Source organism: Lagopus muta, chromosome 1 (genome assembly GCF_023343835.1).
Source record: "Lagopus muta isolate bLagMut1 chromosome 1, bLagMut1 primary, whole genome shotgun sequence".
Classification (NCBI taxonomy): domain Eukaryota; kingdom Metazoa; phylum Chordata; class Aves; order Galliformes; family Phasianidae; genus Lagopus; species Lagopus muta.
Window position 1 is genome coordinate 173,361,548 of NC_064433.1, and position 21,523 is coordinate 173,383,070.

The 21,523-nt window shown below is 43.6% G+C and overlaps 1 long non-coding RNA gene across 4 annotated transcripts in view; it reads right to left on the reverse strand.

Annotated features, from left to right (window-relative positions):
- LOC125687203 (uncharacterized) overlaps positions 1–21,523 on the reverse strand; it is a 52,678-nt gene that overhangs the window by 25,866 nt on the left and 5,289 nt on the right. For 3 of the 4 annotated variants that reach the window (XR_007374020.1, XR_007374021.1, XR_007374023.1), the window contains exon 3: positions 4,602–4,722. The exons of the other annotated variant lie outside the window; for it this stretch is intronic. This is a non-coding gene — a long non-coding RNA (uncharacterized LOC125687203). The remainder of the gene's footprint in view (positions 1–4,601; positions 4,723–21,523) is intronic. 4 annotated transcript variants of the gene reach the window in all.

Below are 21,523 nucleotides of genomic sequence, written 5' to 3' on the forward strand. Positions count from 1 at the left end.
CTCCCAGAGGATCTGTCTGCATTAATTCATGGCCACGGCACATCCATGGGTCCGCTCCCACTCATGCACTGGAGAAGCTGCTGGGGGTCAGCTCAGCTCCTGCAAGAGGAGGGTCTGCACAGGGCTTTCTAGCACTGATGGCACTTCCTGAACTAGTTTATTTATGGATTTGTTTTTCTCAAATAGAAGAATATGTAAAGCCATTATGAAAAGGCACTGCAGTGCAACTGTAAACCAGGCACAGCCGAGTAGGAGGTGCTGGGGAACCCCTACCAACATGGAGCAGGCACATGCAGAGTGAAGCAGTCCTTATATTGCTGAGATGTTAGGATCTGGTATTATCCTCTGGCAACTACTGAATCTGGGGAAGCAATGGCAAGGGAACATGATCAGAAGGCTGGCATAAACATTGAAACTGGTGCATCAAAGATCTCCTCTCCTCCAGTCACATTTTATCAGTACCGTTTTATTCTACGTGTCTATAAACAACAAAATCATTACTGATAAAACTTGCCTTAAGCAACAAGACACATGCTAACAATAAAGCATTAAGAGACATATTTTCAGAAGTGTGTGTGCAGAAATGCCTATTGTACAATGTACAAGCAGCATGTGGTCTGGATGTGGCAAGCAGCAAAGGGAGAGGAAAAGGGGAACAGATGGAACCTGTATATGAGTGACAAGATTGAATGTAAGCTCAGATCAAGTTCTGCAGTATGCAGAGGCTGAGCTTGAAAAGCCTTAAACAATAACCACATTTTAAGGAGGACTGTATCAGTGAGGCACACGGATGAGTGTGGTGAATTGTAAAACTGCAGAGGACACAGCAGTGGAGACAGTGATATATTTAGAACACATGAGAGGTTCGGTCTGACATGCTGGCTGTGCGTACAATCAAAGGTGTGCGCATTTCAGAAACATCAGCATCCCTGAAACCTCAGTGACTTAGCAATAAAACATCAGGAAACAATAAATCAGGGCCAGAAAGGTCTGAGAATTCCACACAGCTGAAATAAAGATTGAGCAAGAGGAATTAACATCAAGAAACCAGATTCAGATGTTTAAAGCTGATTGTCTGAACCAAGTTAATATAATGTACCATGTTTCACTTCAAAACGTTTGGATCATGCAGCTGGGGAGCCCTTCCCACAGTTGTGAAATGCAGCAGCCCACTTTATCTGAGTGTCTGGATATGAGCAGGGTATAAACAATGAATTGGGATTACAGCCTTTACTATTCTGGTCTAGTTTTGCTATTTCCCTGGGCCACTAGCACAGAAAGCCCAGCAGTGAGGCTGCACAAAGCTCCCATCTTCACATATTCTGGAACTGCCCACTCCATCCATCTCCCTTTGAACTGAAAACGCTGTCTCTCTTTTTCATGACTCTGAACCATTTTGCCGATCAGCATCCCTTGCTCTCTTATTTTCAACATATTCAGGCATTTATTCAGCTATCTAGTCTTTCCAAGAGAAATTATCCTCTTTCCTTCCCTTTCACCATTTCCAGTGCTGAAGTTCAGCTCTCTAGAAAAGTATATTTACAAACCTGAAGCAGTACAGAACAATCACGTTTTCACTCCTTTTTGTGCATGCACAAAAGAAGCCTTTACTTGTATTCACCTGTGTGAGGTTTGCACACTTTCAGTGCTAAACTTTTGATTCTACCAAATCTCACATGGCTTTATATGAACTTACAGTACACACGCATTGCATAAGCTCCTTCAGCTGAGTGAAGTAATCCAAGAGGCTGAAAGTGGCTGCCCAAAAACTGAAAAACCACACCTCCTCGTGGGGAATGAAGATCCCATTGTTAAAGAGGGTTTTGCAGCCTGGCAATTCATTTGGTTCCTAGCTCTGTTGAATTACATTGCTAGTGGGAGTGGCTCTTCCCTGGGATGAGATAACACACTCAGCAGTCCTTGGATGTGAAACTAATTAACTGGAGACAAGTGTTGATGCTGTAACAATACTCCTCCATGCACTATCTATTCATGGTAACCACTTTTTGATTGGGGTGAGGTTGTATAGAAAAAAAACCAGACAATGCTGATATTAAGGTCTCAGATCCCAGATCTTTCCCCCCCTTTATTCACATGTGTTTTCATGGCAGCTGTACATGCGTAATGCTGTTATGGGATAAAAATCTTTCTGGCACATCTCTGGTGAAGCTTAAGACAAATTTGACACTGTGATTTATGTTGTAAACAAAACAGACCAGGGTGTGTTCTCTCGCCCTTCAGCAAGTGGCAGAGCCCTTATATACAGCAAGCTCCCCTCCCACGGCCACCCCTGGAACAAAAAGCTGGCTTTATCCAAGCCTGGAGGAACAGGGTCTCTGGAGGGCTCAGAGGCAATGGCCAAGCTGTGCTGGGAGACATGAGGGCAGCGAAGCAGTGTGGCTGTGCTGCTGGGACTGTCCTGATCCCATCTGTTTTACAGGGTACGTACAGCCAGGACAATCTCGCTGCTGTTTCACAGTTTCTCCAGCACTTCCTAGACTCAGAAAGCTCTGTTTAAAGATCAGGGTCTCTGATCATTCCAAGCTGAAGTGCACAGCCTCTGCTACGGGAAGTTGGTTGGGTTCTGCTCCATTGCTGATTGCTCAGAATTTCCATCCAAAGGTCCTTCCTATTTCCTTTTTAGACATGCACAGTGTAACACTCAGACAGACTGCACAAATTTACCAAAAGGGTGACAAGAGAGGACATCTTGCCATCTGGGTCAGGCGCTCCCTGATGTTTTGTCAGGTGCCCGTACCCACAGTGTGGAGGTCCTAAAGGGCACTGATGGTTTGAGCTGTGTGCCCAGAGCCCCTATCCCTCTAGGAACTCCTCCTGCTATAGTCAGGCAGCAGCACTTAGTGGCTGGGGTGGTGTACATCCCGTGTCCCTGGCATGGGATGAAACCTCCAGGAGGGATTCCATGGATGGATATGAACACAGCCCCACTAGAAACAGAAGTGGGGTCTGCTCCCACTTCACACGTGCCACACAGGAAGGCAGGACTTGCTTCATGGAGCTCATACCTCCCAACAAGCTTCAGCCTTGAGACCTCCAAACCATATGGCACACAACTGCACTTGGAGACCTCCCAGCCATACAGCACTCAATCCATACATGAGGCTCCAATCCATACAGCACCCAATAATATCTGTGGACATCCTAGCTCTATGCACCCAACGGTACCTGGCAGTGCTGCTGAAGCCTGCAGCACTGCTGCCTCACTGCAGTGATGCACAGGAGCTGTCATCATCCCTGGTACCTTTTCTTGTCCCATTCATCAGCATGGAGAGTACATGGTGCCAGCCACATTGCAGCTGCACAGGAGATGCAGCATCTAAAAGCAAACCTCCTTTGCTTTCCCCTTGCAAATCATATTGCACTTGCCACTAAAATGACCAAAACTACCCAATGACGTCACCCATCAGCTATACAGAAGCTCAAAATAGGCAAATTCCATGTGGAAATCACCCAAGCAAATAAGCTCGTCTTAATGCTTAAAAGAATATGCCAGATCGGGTTCCTCTCTTCCAGGCCATGATTCACTCCCCATTTAGTCCTGGCTAACCACATCATGGGAGCTTTGGGATAAGAACTATATTATTCTTTGCTCTGATGCAGGAAGGCTCTGATGTGCTTCGGAATGTCTCAGGGTTGTTGCAATTAAAATTCTTGCTAATTTCACAGAGGAGGCATTTTCATTTGTTGCCTTTTTACAGATGGCTTTAGCAGTCCCAGACCACCAGAGTCACAGCACAAAGAAATCAATGAACTCCTTGGCATGGTGCTTTCCTTGCTTGAATTTGCATCAAGCTTGTTTACAGTCTGTGGGCCAGGAGAAAGGGGTCATTTATAATATGTACCCAAGCATTGCTTGCCTGCATTTTAGGAGTCAGCAACTCTGATAAATTCTTGACGCAGCTTGCAAGCACAGCTAAGGCTCTATCTTCTGCCTACTGCAGGAAGCTAGTTACTGTATCAAAGATCAGAGTTGTTCATAACAACACAGGAAGGTTATATATACAAGCACAAAGGAACAAGGATGCAAGGTTTTGCTGCTGTGCACTACTGGTCTCTAAATTTGACCATAAACTGCTTGAATCAATTCAAAACAAAACACTTGCTGCAGCACCACCCAGATTACTCATAGACTAATTCTCCTCTTGCAGAGACAAGACACTCCATTATCAAGATGTTTGTTTGATACGACTTTGAAAAGACGAGTTTATCTAAAATTGCATTAGAGTCTTATTTAGAGAGTGTAATGACCTTAAGTGGCTGTGCTTTAAAAAGGCTAACAAAATAGTACATAATCTCAAATGGGCACACATTGCAAGGAAGTAATTTCCCTCTGTTACACACACAGCATCTGTGGAACAGGCAAATGTTTATCAGGAACTGAAGCTCATCAAATCAGTTAATTATTTCATGGAAATGAACGAAGAGAAGGCTACGTATTATTTATATATTTCCAAAAAATCACAAATGCAGACAGGACCTTTTCAAAAGACATTCCTGCAATTGAGTGTTGTTGGGATAAAAACCAGCAAGGAATTACTGCTAAGAAACCTTTAGTCAGCTCTGGCAGATCTGATGCAAACCTAAGTGTTGCAGGAGTCACGTGCTGCAGAACTGACACAGAAGAAAAGACCAGTGGAGGAATGCAGCCAAGTGTGTTTCCTCTCTCTTCTCTCTCCTCCTCTCCATTAAATGATAGGAAATCTGAGAAAAGACAAATAAGCCAGGTTTTAAAACTGTTTCAGCGCCTCTCAGGGGCTCTTGCACACAGACAACATTCACACTTGGGGCTTATTTCCTTTAGTTTCTGCTCTTTCTGCATCCCTGTTCTGTTCTGGTTTACAGTCTCCAGCTCCCTGTACAAACAGGATCTTTCCTCAACAGTGTGCAGCCACATCATCTTCCTTCCTTTGTATATAGGCTGATACTGTGACACCATGCTGCTTCCTAAGCACCTCGTTTCTCGATGCTAGCAAAAACAGGAACCAAAAGCAAAGCAGCAATAAAACACTAAATCCTTACCACAGCTTCAAGTCGAACCCTTAAAAGTTTCCGAATCGAGATGACTTTTCAGCCAACTGATTTTTCTAGCTCAGTGTGCTGTGCACCACGCTGCACAATCAGCCCAGATGCAGCACTGAGACATTTTGCCAGATGCAAATGCTCCTGTAAGGTCTGTCCCACCGACCCACACTTTTTCCCCTTCTTTCAAGTGCGGTGAAAAGTGAAGCCAGCTGAGCAAAGTGCATGTGGCGTCTCTGTTAACCTTTTCTCTCCTCTCCTGCAAATCCTGCTGTTTGATTTTTTGCTCTGAGGAGATTAGATAGCATGTCTTCAGGGAGAAGAGAAAACCACAGAGCACGGTGCACATTGCACAAATGCTCTTGTTATTCTGAGGCCTGAAAAAACAAGGAAGGAAGCTTGAGGCTGGTGGTTTGGCAGGTGTGAGGCGTTTTTTACACAGACATCTGTTTTAAGTGGTAGCTCTGGGATGGGGGATGAGCACAATGCCCATCATCCCCTTACTGTGGAGCGGCACAAGGGTTTGAGGCTTCAGAAGAACCAATGGCTCTGTGCCTCCTGCTTCCTTACACTGTGACTTGGGATGCTACTCTGCTGTATTTGTGGGGTAGGGCTGCAAAGGAAGAGAATTTCTGTTGCAAACCGACAACTGGCTAATGCAGCTGTTCCTCTGATGCATTAGGCAGAGGTTTCTGCTGCTGCACTGGCACTCACAAAATGGATGAGGGTGAGGACAAAATGGGTGAAGGAGAATACATATGCTAAGCTCAACGTAAAGATCTGATGAAAACAGTTTGGATGCTACCGCGTATACCACATCAAAATTCACTTTTCTAATCCCACAAGATTATTTCTAGTGGTTTGGGTAACACTGCTGGTAATCCCTTCACAGCTTTGAATGAACTGCCTCCTTTGGCAGGATGCTAAGACACGCTCTGCTACGTCTTGCCCTGAGTTTGGAGGAATTCATTAGTGCCTGGCAGTTATTACCTATTTTAAAACATATCTGTGATCTCTACGTTATAAACAATCTGCAAAAGAACTGCAGCTTTTAGGGCAGGATCCTGCTCTGCTACAAGGCATGCAGGGAGGAAAACGGGACTTGCACAACATCCTCTCCAGTGGGGATTCTCTGGGGCAACTGTGCCTTGAGCCACATTATTATTTTAAATGACAATAAGCTCTTTCTCCAGCAGCTGACTGTCGACTTTAATGAACGTTTAGCAACTTAATTACCTTTAAAACCGTTAGTGGTCTGTTAAAGATTGCTGGAGTTGATCTGTGCACTCCAAAGTGACTGGGGAAGGGCAGATGGGAAGGAAGACATGCTGAAACGCATGTATGCAGCTGCCATGCAAATTGCAGAAGCCTCATTTCCAAAAGAACTCAAGATGAAGTCATTTCAAGGTGAGGGACTGTGGTTAATCCGTCATTAATACGCTCATTAATACGTCCCCAAACTCATCGCTATGTCTGCTGCAGGAAAGCCATCTGCACACAGCTGCAGCTGAGGGGATGAGCAGAACGCATCAGCGATGTGTCCTGAGGTTCTGCTAGATGAGCGAAATACCTGAGAAATAAAGGGTGTTGGCATTTTGCAGTTCTTGGAAGAATTTGGAGGTTTCTAGAATGTATGGAAGATAACTTCCTGACCCATCTCAAATACCGTGTTCACTTTCAGGCCCCTCACTACAAGGACATGGAGGCCCTGGAGTGTGTCCAGAGAGGGGCAACAAAGCTGGGAGGGGTGGAGCAGCTTAAGGAGCTAGAACTGTTCAGTCTGGAGAAGAGGAGGCTCAGGGGTGACCTTACTGCTCTGTACAGCTGCTTGAATGGAGGTCGTGATGCCGTGGGGGTCGACCTCTTCTCCCATGTAACAGCAACAGAATGAGAGGGAACGGCCTCAAGTTGCACCAGAGGAGATTCAGGTTGAATGTTAGGAAATACCTCTTCACAAAGAGAGTGGTCAGGCGCTGGAATGGACTGCCCAGGGAGGTGGTGGAGTCACCACTCATGGAGGCGTTCAAGAAACGCTTAGATGTTGTACTGAGGGACCACGTCCCTTGCAGTGCACCTGCGAGGAGCACTGTTACACAGGTCAGAGAAATCTAACAAACTCAGGGAGTCTCACTCCAAAATAACATTTTATGTTCTAAAGATTAAGAAAAGAAAGACAGAAGATGAATCCTAACATTCCTGGTTTGGTATATTAGTTTTCTTTCCTTTTTTTGTTTGTTAGGTTTTCTTTTCTATTTGTAAAGTAACAGCAACAAGAACCTTCCCAGTTCACACTGTGGCCCTAAATGGTACCACTAACATATGGTTGCAGTCAGACAACACCTTCAGTAGGAAATGGCACCTTGTTACTTCCCAGATTATCTGCTCCCTATGGGGTAAATATCTCCAACATCAGGAATGTTTAGCATCAACATTCCTATTAAAGTAAATGGGATTTGAGTGAGGGTAAATCCAAGTGTGCAGTGCTGGGATGTTATACCTATAAATCTTCTGTGTCTTGTGCTATCTACTTTATTTGCTGACAAAAGACAAGCATTTGCTGCCAGCATAGGCTTCAGTAAGCACAAAAGGAGGGTGTGTGTTCAGCACTGCTTCCTGTAATGCTGACTGCAGCTATAGCAAGGAAGCATGAAGCAGGAAGAATTACAGGGCATTCCTCAGCTCCTCAGCAGCGCTGCAGCTGTGAGAGGGGAAGGAATCCGGCTTTCCGCTGCAAAGTGTGCTCTTCACCTCTGAACCGCAGTTACATGGCAGTGAAGCTCCCTTTTACAACAGCAGCACAGCTTTGTGGGCCTCTTCAAGGTTACTGCTCTCATATTACGCAATTTGTCTGAAAATTCTGTTTCTTCTGCTCCTGTCCATCCCACTCTGGGAGGGGTGGACAAGCACCCCAATTTACTGAGCAGCAAAGGCTTGGACAGGCCCTTTCCTTTGGATTGCTACCTAAAAACAAAGGGCTTAAAGAACTTGTCTGATTTTGGAAAGAAACATACATATATAAATAACCTGGTAAGTGTAACCTGAATGTGCAGGACAATAAAGCAGCACTTTGTCACTTTGCTAGATGACGTGTGGCTAGGCCTGGTAGGGGGAAGAAAAGGGAAAAGAATTAACTCAGTGTGCACTGTGATCTCACCTCTGATGTGTATTTAACATGATATTCAATGAGCTGAAACTTTGGTCTGGAGAGCCCCCTTGAACTAGGAATGGAGCAAGACTGGTAGAAAAGAGTTTTATTAACCAAACCGTCTCAAAGGGAAAACAAGGCTTTGGAGACACAAGCTCTTCCAATCTAAAACAAGCTTTGAAGAAGGGCTGTGAGGAGATCTGCACTGTAAGCCTGGTCAGCTGGTCTAATAAAAGTTCTTATATCCACATACAAATTATGCCTTGCTTATAGCCTGACATCATTACTACTGCAAATTACTGAAACGATATCCAAAACGGGATATCATTGTTTTAAAGGCACTCTGTAAGTTAACTTGTGTTCTTCCTTTCTCCGGTGCAAACCCCAGTGTGACTATCTCCTTTTGTTCTTGTACGAGCTACTGATGGCAGCTGCTCTGGAGAACAAGGCCCTAGCTCTGCCCCGAGGCACTTATTCCCTGGGGATAACACTGGGTCACCCTCAGTGCACAAGTGGTCTGAGTCTGCTCCTTTCTGCTTGGGAATGATTTCATATATCTCCAAGGTATCAACATTCACTGCAGAACTATTCGGCTCCAGCACAGATGATTCTGGTTCCTGATTCTGGCAGCCTGGGGACTACAGGAATGTGCAGTTTCACAACTGGTCTAAGCTGATCCACTGCTGATCTCCTGCCAAAAGGCAGTTCTCCCAGCCACGTGCCCATGCTCCCTCTGCGCTGACACTTGTGTTCCTTTGGCTGGGCAGACTGTGGCATCGGGGGCTGACTGGTCTCAGAGCAATCCTCCCTTCTTCCTCTCCCTTTGGTAGAGTTAATCTTTGTGTGGTTCAGCTTGCTGGCTGGGCTGTGCACCTGATAAGGGCTTTCAAGGTATCTTGCAGACCTTCCCAAAAGCTGTGGGGGGTTAGGGCAGGCAGCTGCCTTGGGATGGGATGCATGCATTCCTCCATTCCTTTGAACATAAAGAAAATGGGTTTAACAGCCATGTGTTACATAATGGTGCCATACATCTGATATACATGTAACTGAGGGGTTTTCCTATGGTATGTAGGCCTAAGGTGTTAACTGATTTACCATCCAGCTATACACCCATAGTCTTTCACACCAGCTCAATGCTGGTGCACTAGATTTAACACCTGCAACATCATGGTTATAAAATCATAGAATGCCCCAAGGTGGAAGGGACCTACAAGGAGCATGGAGTCCAACCCGCCTCCACACAGCACCACCCCAAATCCAATCCCAATGCCTGAGAGCGCCGTCCAAACGCTCCCTGAGCTCCAGCACCTCAAGGCCGTGCCCACAGCCCTGGGCAGCTGTTCCATGCCCACCGCCCTCTGGTGCAGACCCTTTCCCTCACCCCCAGCCGCCCTCCCCTGACGCAGCTCCATGCCGTTCCCTGTCGCTGTCACACAGAGCAGAGCTCAGCGCTGCCCTCCACTCCCTGTGAGGAGCTGCAGCCTCCATCAGGCCTCCCCTCAGCCTGCCCTGCTCTGGGCTGAACAGACCAGGGGCCTCAGCTGCTTCTCATACACCTTGCCTTCTATGCCTTGCGCCAGCAACTCGCAGTCTGGCTGTATTAGTTGCTGCAAGGTGCACAACTCTCTCTCAAGGGAACAAAATGATATAGGAATACCTGGGCAAACATTGGCAACTGGCTGAACAGGACCCCTCAGCATTCCCTGAGGAGAGCTTGTTCCTCCTTTGCCGTGTCAAGTCTGTATAGGCACTGTAGGATGAAGCTGCATGGTAACACACCTTCTACCAGGGTTAAACCACAGCAGCCTCTCCAGTAACCCTCCCCTGAAGCCATGATGGATTAGAAACAAGATAATAACGAGTGAGAAAATCAGGGTCCTGAAATGGCTTACAATTAGTTCTGTAAGAGAGGCAAGTCACTACCTAACTTTCTCATTATGTATTTCCATGAAATGCACCTTGGAATCTTTGTTCAGGTTACTCAGCGAAGTTGGCCTCAGTTGTTTCAGCTAACTCATTTGGTTCCCATTTCCCCACGCCACCGCTCAAATTCAGTATGTCAGAACATCTGGACAAGCCCCGAAAAGTGATATCCTTATTGTATATATTCCAAATAGCCTGTGCTCTGGCAATCACTGTATACACACTGCTCTTAGCCACCCAACTCCTCTCAGTTCAGGCTCCTGGTTCTGGGTCCCTCTCTGCTGCTCTTTCATTCAATTATGGGGCTTTCAGAGTTCAAAGCTCTCTTACTTTCATTGTATTTCATCTGAATTCCAAAAATGTTCACATACTTCTCTATGTTTAGTAAAGTTACAGCAACGAGTAAAGATCCCGCTAAGGAAGATGTTTGGGCTATAGAGAAATGCTGCCAACTACTGTAACAGGAAAACATTACAGCTCCCTTTCGCCCAAAAATAACATTTTCTTGCTGTGGGTAAATAGCTATTACAGTTCTTCTGGGAGCAATAATCACAGCCCTCTTCTTCTCCAAACAGAGCATGCAGGGAGGAGCTGATTTCCCAAAGGCATGTCCTGGTTGCATCTGCCACTTGGACACGAGCATGGGGAGCAGCCAGTGAGGAGCACAGTGGAGAAGAGAGCTGAGAGGGATGTTCCAGGGGATGTCACTCCTGCAACGGAACCACATGACAGGAACTAAAACAGCAGTTCTCCACCGCACTGACACTCAAAGCACTTTGTCTGGGCTCCTTTCTGCCTGAGAAAGGATCTTATCTTGGTTTCTTCTCTCTCTACTCCATGACCTGGAACCAGTAATTCTAAAAGCTGAGTCTGCTTGTGTGGGCAGCTGCTGAGAGGCATACAGTATCCTGGTGTTCAAGAGATCTGGGTTGTGTCATGCAGTATCACCTCATTTCGTTGTCTTGATGCAAGTCACCATACCTCTTCCATTTCCCTATTTCGGTTAATTTCACATCTTGCTCAGGAATGTCACAGGGTCCTGGTGTCACTGTTTTCAAAACACCTAGTGAACAATGGCTTCATTGGAGACAGGGCTCCCAGGAACAAAATAAAGTAATGGTAAAACGAGGAGAATAATGCCATTTACCAAACTCTGTTACACCATGAACAAGAAAGAAATAGTTACCATAAACAAAACTTAGTCCTCCAGCTACTATTTGGTATCAATCTGTGTGAATTTTGCTCACAAGACTTCCTTCCTTCCTAAAACATAGTTCTTTAATGAGGTGTCAGAGCACAGTAATTTCAAAGCAGCTACTCCAGTTCCATTGGTATCAATATCTCCTGAGAAGAATGTTGGCCTCACTCACCTTATGTTACTTCCTGCCCCACTGTTCATCAGCTAAAGGATGGCGGTGATAACACCTAAGAAACAATGCATGTAGTGCTTAGAGCAAAAAATGGAGACAAGAGAAAGGAGTCCCAGCCATTGACAAGATACGAATCACTCCCTGCCCCTGTTGGTTTTTTCATTTGTTCTATTTGTAATGAAAGTAATGCTGGTATCTCGTACTGCAGAGTCAGGATTACCACTTCAGTTTGTAAAATGCTTTGAGATGGTAGAAGCACATCTCAGCAAAAGTACGAAGCACTACCGGCACTTCTGAAGTGCCCTAATGAAGCACTTTCTGACCTGACACTTTGCACAGTTGGTCCCTGGTCAGGTCTACCAAAATACAAGCCCTGTTTTGGCTGAACTATATATCACATATATAGCATAAAAATCAGCAAGTAAAAAAAAACAAAACAAAACAAAAAACCCAAAAAAACCAAAAAACAAAAAAACAAAACACCAAAAACTCTAACCACCACCACCGCTGACAAGAAAACACTTTCAGAAGAGTCTGCTTGGTTTTAAATCACTGCATATCTCAAATTTAGGTTAATCAGAACACCAAATACATGGCCTGAAGCAGAACTGATGGAAGATTCTCAGTCCTTTCTACAGCTGTGCTTAATGCTTAGTGCAGTGCAGCCCGGATCCTTAACGCCAAGAAACTGGCTAAGGTCTGCTGCCATAAAAACTACTCGTTGATCATGACAACAGCATGATTTAGCAGATTACATAACTGACAAGCTAGTCACATCTCGGTAGGCATAAAAACATTTATTTTCTTGTCACCCAGCAATATGACAACTGATTGTACCTGTTTCTCTCAAGTCTTGCTGCAATCTGTTATTTCTCTGCCTGTGCTCTTTCAGCAAGAGCTGGTGTACTGCAGAAGGGCAGACAGCTCTGGATTCCTTGTGTGAGGCCCTGATTCTTAGGCTGCAGATGGTTGTTGCAAGCAATAAAACTCTTTTAAGGTACGCCCAGCTCCCTTCACAGTTTATGCTGAACATTTCCACATAACACGGAGCCTGATCTCCACCACAATGTTTCTCCTCCATATTACTTTTGGAGAGGAACAGGATTTTAAGCAAAAAGCAGGTTACCTGGTGCAGTCAGGAATGAGCACATTTGAGCAGCTCCTCAGCAATGTCCCCTGTTTGGCATCATGGGGAGCTGTGCAGTGTGTGTTGCCCCTCACCACTGACAGTGGCCAGGAAGTGCTTCCGCACAGGTTCTGGCCATAGGCTCTGATGCCCTCTTCTGCAGATGTGACTGCATTTACTTCTGGAAACACAGGGACCCAGTATAGGAAATGTGCATCAGATTCCTATCAAACGTTGCTGAAGCAGGAAATGCCTTAAATACATATCAGGCCTTGCACAGAATACCAGAACCACAGCCTTCTGCAACATGCTGTGATACGCATGTCCTCTGCTCATCCAGAACTGCTCCACGTTGTCTGTGCACATTACAACTCAGCCTCCCAGGGGAATGCTGTGTTTGCAGTAACATTTGCACACCAGCCAGCAGTTTGCTTTCTGCTCTGTGAATGGTGTATCCAGAAACTGGCTGCTATGCTGGTATTCTTCAGAGGGGATAATGCCATCCTTTTTCCTGCTGTTTATTGTTTACCAGAGGTGCCTAATTTCTGACAAACAAAAGAGATGGATTCTGGGCAATTTAGCAATAACCAAGAGCAGGATGAGCAGGGTGGCTTCGCAGTATGTACAGCATTGTGTGTATGGCTCAACAAAAGCCTGGAATACTAGGCATCTTGCAGCAAGCCTTGGAGTTGCTGAAGCAGGGCCCATACACTGCCACATTAATGACAACAGCAACAAACTTCATCTGTCCTGCAAATCACAACCATAGTGTAGAAACCTCTCAGCTAGTGGTGGAACCACTGAGTGGGAAACCTATGACATAAAACACGTGAAAGGGAAGCTGTCTGCTGTGGGAAGGAATTGAGCGTGTTCAGCACATAATGGGTATGGCTCATGGGACTATTTAAAAATCACGGACTGCTTTTGTCTACTGGCTTGTTCTGTCAAAGTCAACACAACAGAGACATCAAAACTTTATGCAGATGAAGTTTACTTAGGTACAGAGGAGCAGAACATGCCCTCCCACATTGATCAGTCATCCAGATCCAAGCCTTGGTGCAGAGATTTCTTTTGTTAACAGGCTTGCTTCTGAAACACAAAATCACGAGTGGAGCTGTATGGCTGAGGCAGGGTGGTCAGGGTAATGCGAGGGAGTGGCAAAGCAGAGAGGATAGGACAATAAGGTAAACATCATGCACTTCTTGGGCCACTTCTTCATGTTGGGACACAAGCTAAACCATTTCAGTTATTTTGCTGTAGTTCTAGATACAGGCTAAAATACAAGGCGCATGAAGGGATAAGCCCAAACACAACAGAGGAAGCTCTAATATATAGTCTGCACTGGAGTAATGCTCATTGTGTGGGTAGAGTTCATTGAACAAATGGAGATGTTTAAACTGTAGGCGTCCATTTGTGAGTTAATCACCTTAGGACTCCATTTTAAGTCACAGATAAATTGGCACTTTTAGCATACATTAGAAATTCAGACTCAGTTGAGCTAAATTGTGTCTTGTAAGCTCCTGCTGCTCTTTGCTAACAGTAAAGGCAGGCAGGCAAGACCAGCCCACAGGTAGATGTCTGTATGACAGACATCAAATGTTGGGTGAGCGAAATGATGTTCCACATGTCTTTGTTCTGACACAGGGATGCTACACACCACTGAGCTGCTGGAGCAGGGCTATGCAGGGTTCCTGGAATGTAACAGCAAAGCCCAGGGAGCCAGATCCAGAGGAGGAACACAGATGCAGTGACAGATACAGCAAAATCCCTTGGGAACGTGGCCACTGAAGCAACCATGACTTCATTAGACTTGCTCAAGATGCCCTCTAGCCTAGACCTTTCACCTCATTTAATGGTTTCTTGGCCTCAATCACTCATAATTCTGAAATGAAAAAAAAAATAAAAATCTTCTGACTCCTGTTTTCAAACCAAGGCTGTTTGATTTGGAACACTGCATTGAAGTCTGTGCTACAGATTGATTTCAGGTTTATTATATTTTCCCCTTTGAAACATGCTACAGTAAAAAAAAAATCTGTACACTTTGTCGTTTTTCATGTAGCCCCCTCCCCTTTTTTTTTTTCAATCTTAGCAAATGCTCAGTCTTTTCCACTTCAATAGCTTGAAATTCTCCCCTGGGAACCCTAAGCTCTTTAAATATTTTTAGGTTGCCAGATTTCTTATGTTCTCTCTCCAGGAAGCCAATTTTGTTTCTAAGCTCTCGAGAGTATCCCAGCTCCATCTTTTGCGTATTCACTGCATCACAATAAAATGCTGCCTAATTGCTGCCTCAGCTGAGTCCCAAAGGTGCTGGGGTTTGTCTCTAGGCTACAGTTGTGGACAATAAACTCTTCTTGGGCTGGAGTTAAGCCTTTTTATTATTTAAATCTGAGTCATGTAAAATTAGTTTACTAGCAAGTAACCCACAAAGATCTGGTAGGGAAAGAAACTCCCACATATTGTTTTCCAACACAAGGAGAGAATGATCAGATATAAAGATCCACAAGCAGCTCATAATATAAGACATAATAGAAAGACCAACATTTAATTCAGCCAAAAAGACCAGAGAATGTTTTTGTGAGACTTGCAGTTTGGAGTTCTTTAGCTTCAAATTGAAACTGGTGGTATGAAAAACTCCTTTTTATTTTCCTCTCACTTATCCATAACCTGAAATAACTAAGAAAGAGGGAAAGACAGCTGTAGATAACAAATGCCAGATGAGCAAGAGCTTTCTGTTCTCCATCTAGCACAATAGGCAGAGTATTCACTGAGCACTTAGATAGAAAATTATCAAAAATATACTAGGACTGGGTGGCCACACCTTCAGTAAGCTTGAGAAAAGTCCTACAGTATGGAACAAATGGACAATACAGGGAGAGAGAATGATCCTTTTTCTTACCAGGACCATATTCAGCCATCCTCAACAGCAAAAAGAGGACAGCTGTACACTGCATACACAGTTGTTTTCTCCCTTTGTGTTCCTTTTTTCATCTATATTTTAAATTGCTTACTTCTCTTGTAGCATACAGCTTTTGATGACAGTGCACACTTCATGAACATTTTAGTGGAAAGATTGCTCAACAATTCTTTGAGACTATTTTCTCAAGACAGCACTTGTTTAGAGCTGCACGTGGTGCCATAGAGCCAAATGTGCCATCTTAACTAGACACATACAAAGCTGGATGAGATCTCTCAATTTGCTCAAAAACGTTAGACTGTCTTTTAATCAGAAAAGGTCAAACGATAGCAGGACCTGACACAGGCTTTGTGGAGGTCTTGGCACTACACCTGTAACCTGGGACACTCGCCAGCGAGGACAGCACGCATCCACGTCAGTGCAAGCTGACTCAAACAGCTCTCATATGGCTCATTTCGTCAGCACAGAGCGTGTGCATAAAAGGCAGATGGATTCATCTGCAGTAACTGCAAGGAGACTGTTAACAAGTACACTCACTGTGCAACGACCCCTCCTGTTGCTGGGGTCTCTCATTCCTCATTTAGATTTGTCTTGATCACTTCTTGAGAACATAACAGCAGACACGATGTGGGCTGCAGAACCTTCGTTACTAATAGTGACGCACAAGGCAGGATGTGCAGGTCTGAAGTTGATTTTGGCAGGCAGCAGTTGGAAAAGCTAGCACACGATTTCAGCCTTATTCGGATCAATGGGAATTTGCCACTGATGTCAGTGGGACAAACACTTTGCTCCACACCTGACTGTAATCTGAGAGCACGTATCCTGCAAAGCCTGGAGCCTCACTGAAAATGGGACCCCACAGAATTCACTGTCTGAAATGAAACTACATAGATTCTTTGTGCCTCCTTCTAGTTATCTGTAAAACAATGATGATAACTTTGACTGCTAAACAATACAAGGTGTGTAGGAAGACATAATATCTTTTATTAGGCCAACTGATATAGCTGGAGAAGAACAGGCAAGCTTTCAGGCTTGTCTGAAATGCTTTGAGATGCTGCGATGAAAGGTGTTAGAACTGTGCAAGGGATCATTAAATTACGTTCTTCCTCTCTCTGGAAATCATTTAGTGCTATTTCAAAGGAAAAATGCTGTAGAAAAATAACTGACTTCTATTGCAAGTGCTGTCTGGAGCTAAATATCTTCCTTCCTCTTTATGAACTAATCTATAGAAAAATATGTTTTAAATTAACATGTTAAGAATCATTTTGTGGCATAATGCATGGTCCTGTGAAATGTTCTGTATTAAAGGTAGCTTTCAAGATCCTTAGGCAATACACACAAACAGAACAACTGGATTTTTCCTTGTCTTTGATGAAATTGTGGAAGTGTCACTGTAAGTAAATTAGAAAGTGTAGAAACCCAGTGAAAAAAGAAAGTGAAAAAAGAAAGATATGATACAAAAACTACATTATGCTCATAAACACTGACTAGCAAGTCCCTAGATTTTCACTGTTGAGTGTAGCCATCGTGCCTTTGGAAGCTGTGAACTAGTAGGAGTTCATGAAAGGGTAACAATCAATCAAACACTTAATCCCCACCTCCCTCTGATTTATCAGAAAGGACAGAATGAATTGGGATTACTCCATCTAAATTAGCATGGAGTGACAGAGTAACAACACAACAATATTGCAATCGTAAGTGTACCAGGAAATATCAGTGCTCTTATGGAGTCGTTGGATGACCTAGATTACTGGGGGCCATGCAGATGTTGGCCTGGTTCACTTTCTAAATTCAAATAATATGGAACAAAGAGGAAGCTCCAGAGCTCTAATGTCCCCTTGCCTTATAACCTCCATCACAGTGTGGTGGACAGGAACAATGAGAGTCCAGGGTCAGGTGAAATCAGTTGCAATGCTAAAGGGAAAGGTGAGATGGAGAACAACCTCCACTCTCCCCTCATCCAACCTCTAGATTTTCACTCCCCTTACATTTTGTCTGTGAGGCTTAACTGTACATAAATCCCACTAGCATCACAACAGTACTTTATTTCAGTCTCAAGACACAAATGGTGTCAAGAACAGAGAAAATTAGGAGGGAACTGGGAATAATAATCTCGAAATATGCAAAATCATGGCAAAGAATAATGAAATAGATGCTCTTTGTGTCCACTAGGACAAGCAATTGAGTTAAATTGCAGCAAAGGTGATTTACATTAAGTATTAGACAACTGCCCAGAATTAAGCTGTAAACTGCCCAGAGAAACAGTTAAACTTTCATCACCGGGATATGTAAAAGAAGACCTAAATATTATCAAAAGTTTTGTTATTTCTGATTGTCTGCTGAAGCAGAGAATACAGGTGGAGATTTGTTGAGAAAGGTAACAACATATGAACAGCTTTTCCTGTACGCATTTCATTTTCCTCTAGAAGATACTGTTGAAGATTTCTTGCTTGTGTGAAGTTCTGAGAGTCATCCCTCTAAAAATGTTCGGCCAAGTCTGGAGGGGCCATCTATCTTCTGAAATGGCTGTTGCCCTCCACTGACCACAGGTGCAATTGGAGATAGCTGACTGGCTCAGAGCCCACACCTTATTGAATCTGTAAAGTCAGAAAAGACAACTCCCACCCTTAACAACAACACTGTGTCCTGTCCATACATTAAATGTATTCCTGTATACAAGAGTCAAATCTCCATTATTCACTCCAACTATAATTACTCGTTTTGCACGTATGAGGTGGGACCTGTAACACATAATCATGATGTTATTTATTGTCCTGCAATAGTAATTTTATCACGTTACAGTTGGATACCATATGGTATAATGAAGAATATAAGCATCCCACGCAATGTATGAAAAGCTTCCATACAACAATTAATTTAATCTACTCCACTTTTCCACTACCTCCCCACTGAGACTATCATTGAATTATATGGTATCTCAGTAAGGAGAATTTTATTTTTAGATCTAAGAGCCAGTCAAAGCTCTGCTGAGTTGCAGGTAGAGCTACTAACCAGGAATGTAAGTGACTTTATTTCAGCAACATGCATGAAATGCTAAGGTGCTTGCAATATATGCTATTAACCACTTCTGTATTCAAGGTCTATTTACAGCTATGGTATGTACTGAGGTAACCTGTATGAAACTATGTGCTTATGTCCTATTCACTCCATCATAGAACTAAGCTAGGCACTTAAAACATCTACACTGTATCTACAACACAGCCAAGAGAAGCTGAGCATCCCTGCTGCCTGTCAACTTTCTCCTTTGTGATCTGTTTGGATACAGGTCTTGCCTTTAAGATAAGGCATGAATCCTGGGTAGTTCATTTGCAGGACTACTCCCAGATGACAATAAAGCCTAGAATGTCCTATCAGGTATCCTTGGATCCCCGTTGTGCAACAGTGTCCCAACGGGTTCAGCAAATCCCCTCCTCCAAATGCCCTCACTTGTACCACAGGGCACGTAATACTACATTTCAAGTTATAACACCACCACTCTACAGGATGCTGTACAGCCCTCACACTCTAAGCTGAAAAAATACATTAAAATAACAACTCTGCTGCAGGACCAGGTAAATACCACAAAGTACACAGATAAGATCCAGTGTACAGGGCTATGTGGTGCAGGCAGAGCAGTCAGCAGCAGTACTCTGCAGCTGGGGCTGAGCCAGTGATTCTTTATGAATGTTTTCATTCTTACTTTCACGGAGAAGGACTGTGAGGTGAGACTACAGCCAGAAAAAGCAATTAGCCAGGTCAAGTTACAGAAGGTCATGGATAAATATATAACTAAACAATCTCTTCACAGGTTATTAAGAAATCTATCCTGATGGCTACAGGACTTTAAAAAGCAGCACCCAAGATGCCATGTAAAAATTATTAACTATTAAAACTTATTAACAAATTTCTCACCTCATTGGGTTTGTGGCCAGCATTCCTAACTGTTTTAAAAGGACACTATTAAAACATGATACAGTAACAACATGAAATGCCTTAACTGTTAGAGACTGCAGAAGTGTCCGAGCAATGGTCACTGGTGGCATGGAATCCCTCAAAAGTGATTTTTAATAATCAGAAAATGACGTTTTAGTCGGTCATGCTTGCAGCCAAGTGTGAGTGGCTTTAGAGGTCAGTACATTCCCTGCAGTCTGTGGTGCTAAGTATGGGGAACAGCCGTGCTGTCTGTGGGTGGGATTCAGCTGGCCCAGCACAGCTATTTCCTAACTGACGTAGGCAGTTCACCTCCCTCCATAGCCAATGGAGAGAAACTGGACCTTATAGGACTGCTTCATTTTTTTCCTATAGCATACATCTAACAGGTTGACTGAAGCACCACTCAAAAGGCCAGACTGTCCAATAGTTTTGAAAATAATCTAAGGCAATTAGCTCATGCACAGAAGTAAATCGCCTTTAGTGTGTCTGATGAAAGGGGGGAACTTCTTCAGCTACTCCAACTTGATTGCAGTTGCTCTATGTTAGTGACTACACCGTGCTCTCATGTATGCTCATACGCTGTCTTCATACAGTTTAACACACCTTTTCCTGGTATGTTTCTAAATCCTACATGCTGTTTTGTTAGTGAACTACAGCTATTTTCACATGAGTAACAGATACATTAGGTTAGACTATCTGTTTCTTACAGTGATGCAAACCATAAAAACACCTCTAGGATATTTTTGAAACACTACTGATACAAAAATAATGTATGTGAACAGAATGATGCTTTGATAAAGGACTTTGTCTCCTGAACTTAAACCCTGAAGCTGAATACATCTTGTTCCTGGGGGTACACTCAGCAGACAGGTCCCCAAGTTCAAAAATTCATTTCTGACTCTTGCTAAAGCTCATCACTTCCTCAGGCACGCAGGTTAAATCGTTTACAAAGTCGAACAATAAAACAGATCAGTGGTGTGGTCTGAATTAAAAGCAGCATCTTTCTCAGAGTGTCTTTCACCAACCTAGCTGCCAGTGCCACCACATAAACAGCTGTGCTGGCACAAGTGACAGTGATAAGCAAGTGTTGAGGGGTGGAGATTAGTTCACTGGCAACATTAGTTTTGTTGCCAAGGAAAAGACGCAAAGAATAGCATAGAACAGCTCTCAAAGCTGAAGAGGCTCCTCCAGATGATAATTCAGAGCCGAAGCTTCACTAACATAGTCTGAATTGCTCTCTGGAGGAGCCTCTCTCACTCCTTCAACTATGCAAGGCATCTGGAGAGACAAGCCTCCTAAATTAGGCATCTAAGTTGTGTGTTTAAATGCATGCAGTGAATATTCCCTCCAAGAATGTGAACGGGATGCTATAATAATTTAAAATAAGTTTAACCAAAGCTATGATAACAATGCCTGTTCTTTTATGAGATGCAGTTGTGTTGCTGACCCTCTGCTGACCCTCTACTGACACAATTGTTTCTCATTTATTAAATAAATGAACAGTTAACAAATGCACATCTTGCAAGTACAGCCCAAATTTCAAAGTTAAAAAAAAGATTCCCTTTTTTTGCCCCTCAAAATATGAATCAGATTAAGTCGTTCACATGGAAACCACAGTATATTCCTTACAATAATCACACCAGAAGACCAGAATGGGGAAACATGACCATTGAAATGATGACTAGCATATCTTATTTAATTTTTTTTTTGTTCTCCATAAGCACTTTTTCAAAGTCCATTAGTAATTTTGGCTAAAGTTTCATTAGTAATTTTATTTTGCCATTTACTACATTGCTCCTATTCTCTCAGAACTGCTAAATGGAGGTAAGAAGTTCTCAGTGAATGGCAGAAGTCATTTTTTCAATACAAATGCACGGCCATTGGTTTGCTTACCTTCTGCACTCCTGACTTGCAGATTCCTGATACTTGCGTAAATACCAGAGCACAATTTGTTCCTCAAATGTTCCAAACATAACCACCATCACTGCCATTGATCACAGTATTATTCAAAGGGATGTTCAAGACAACCCTGAAAAGGATTACTGATACCTTGAAGAACACTCTTTATATGT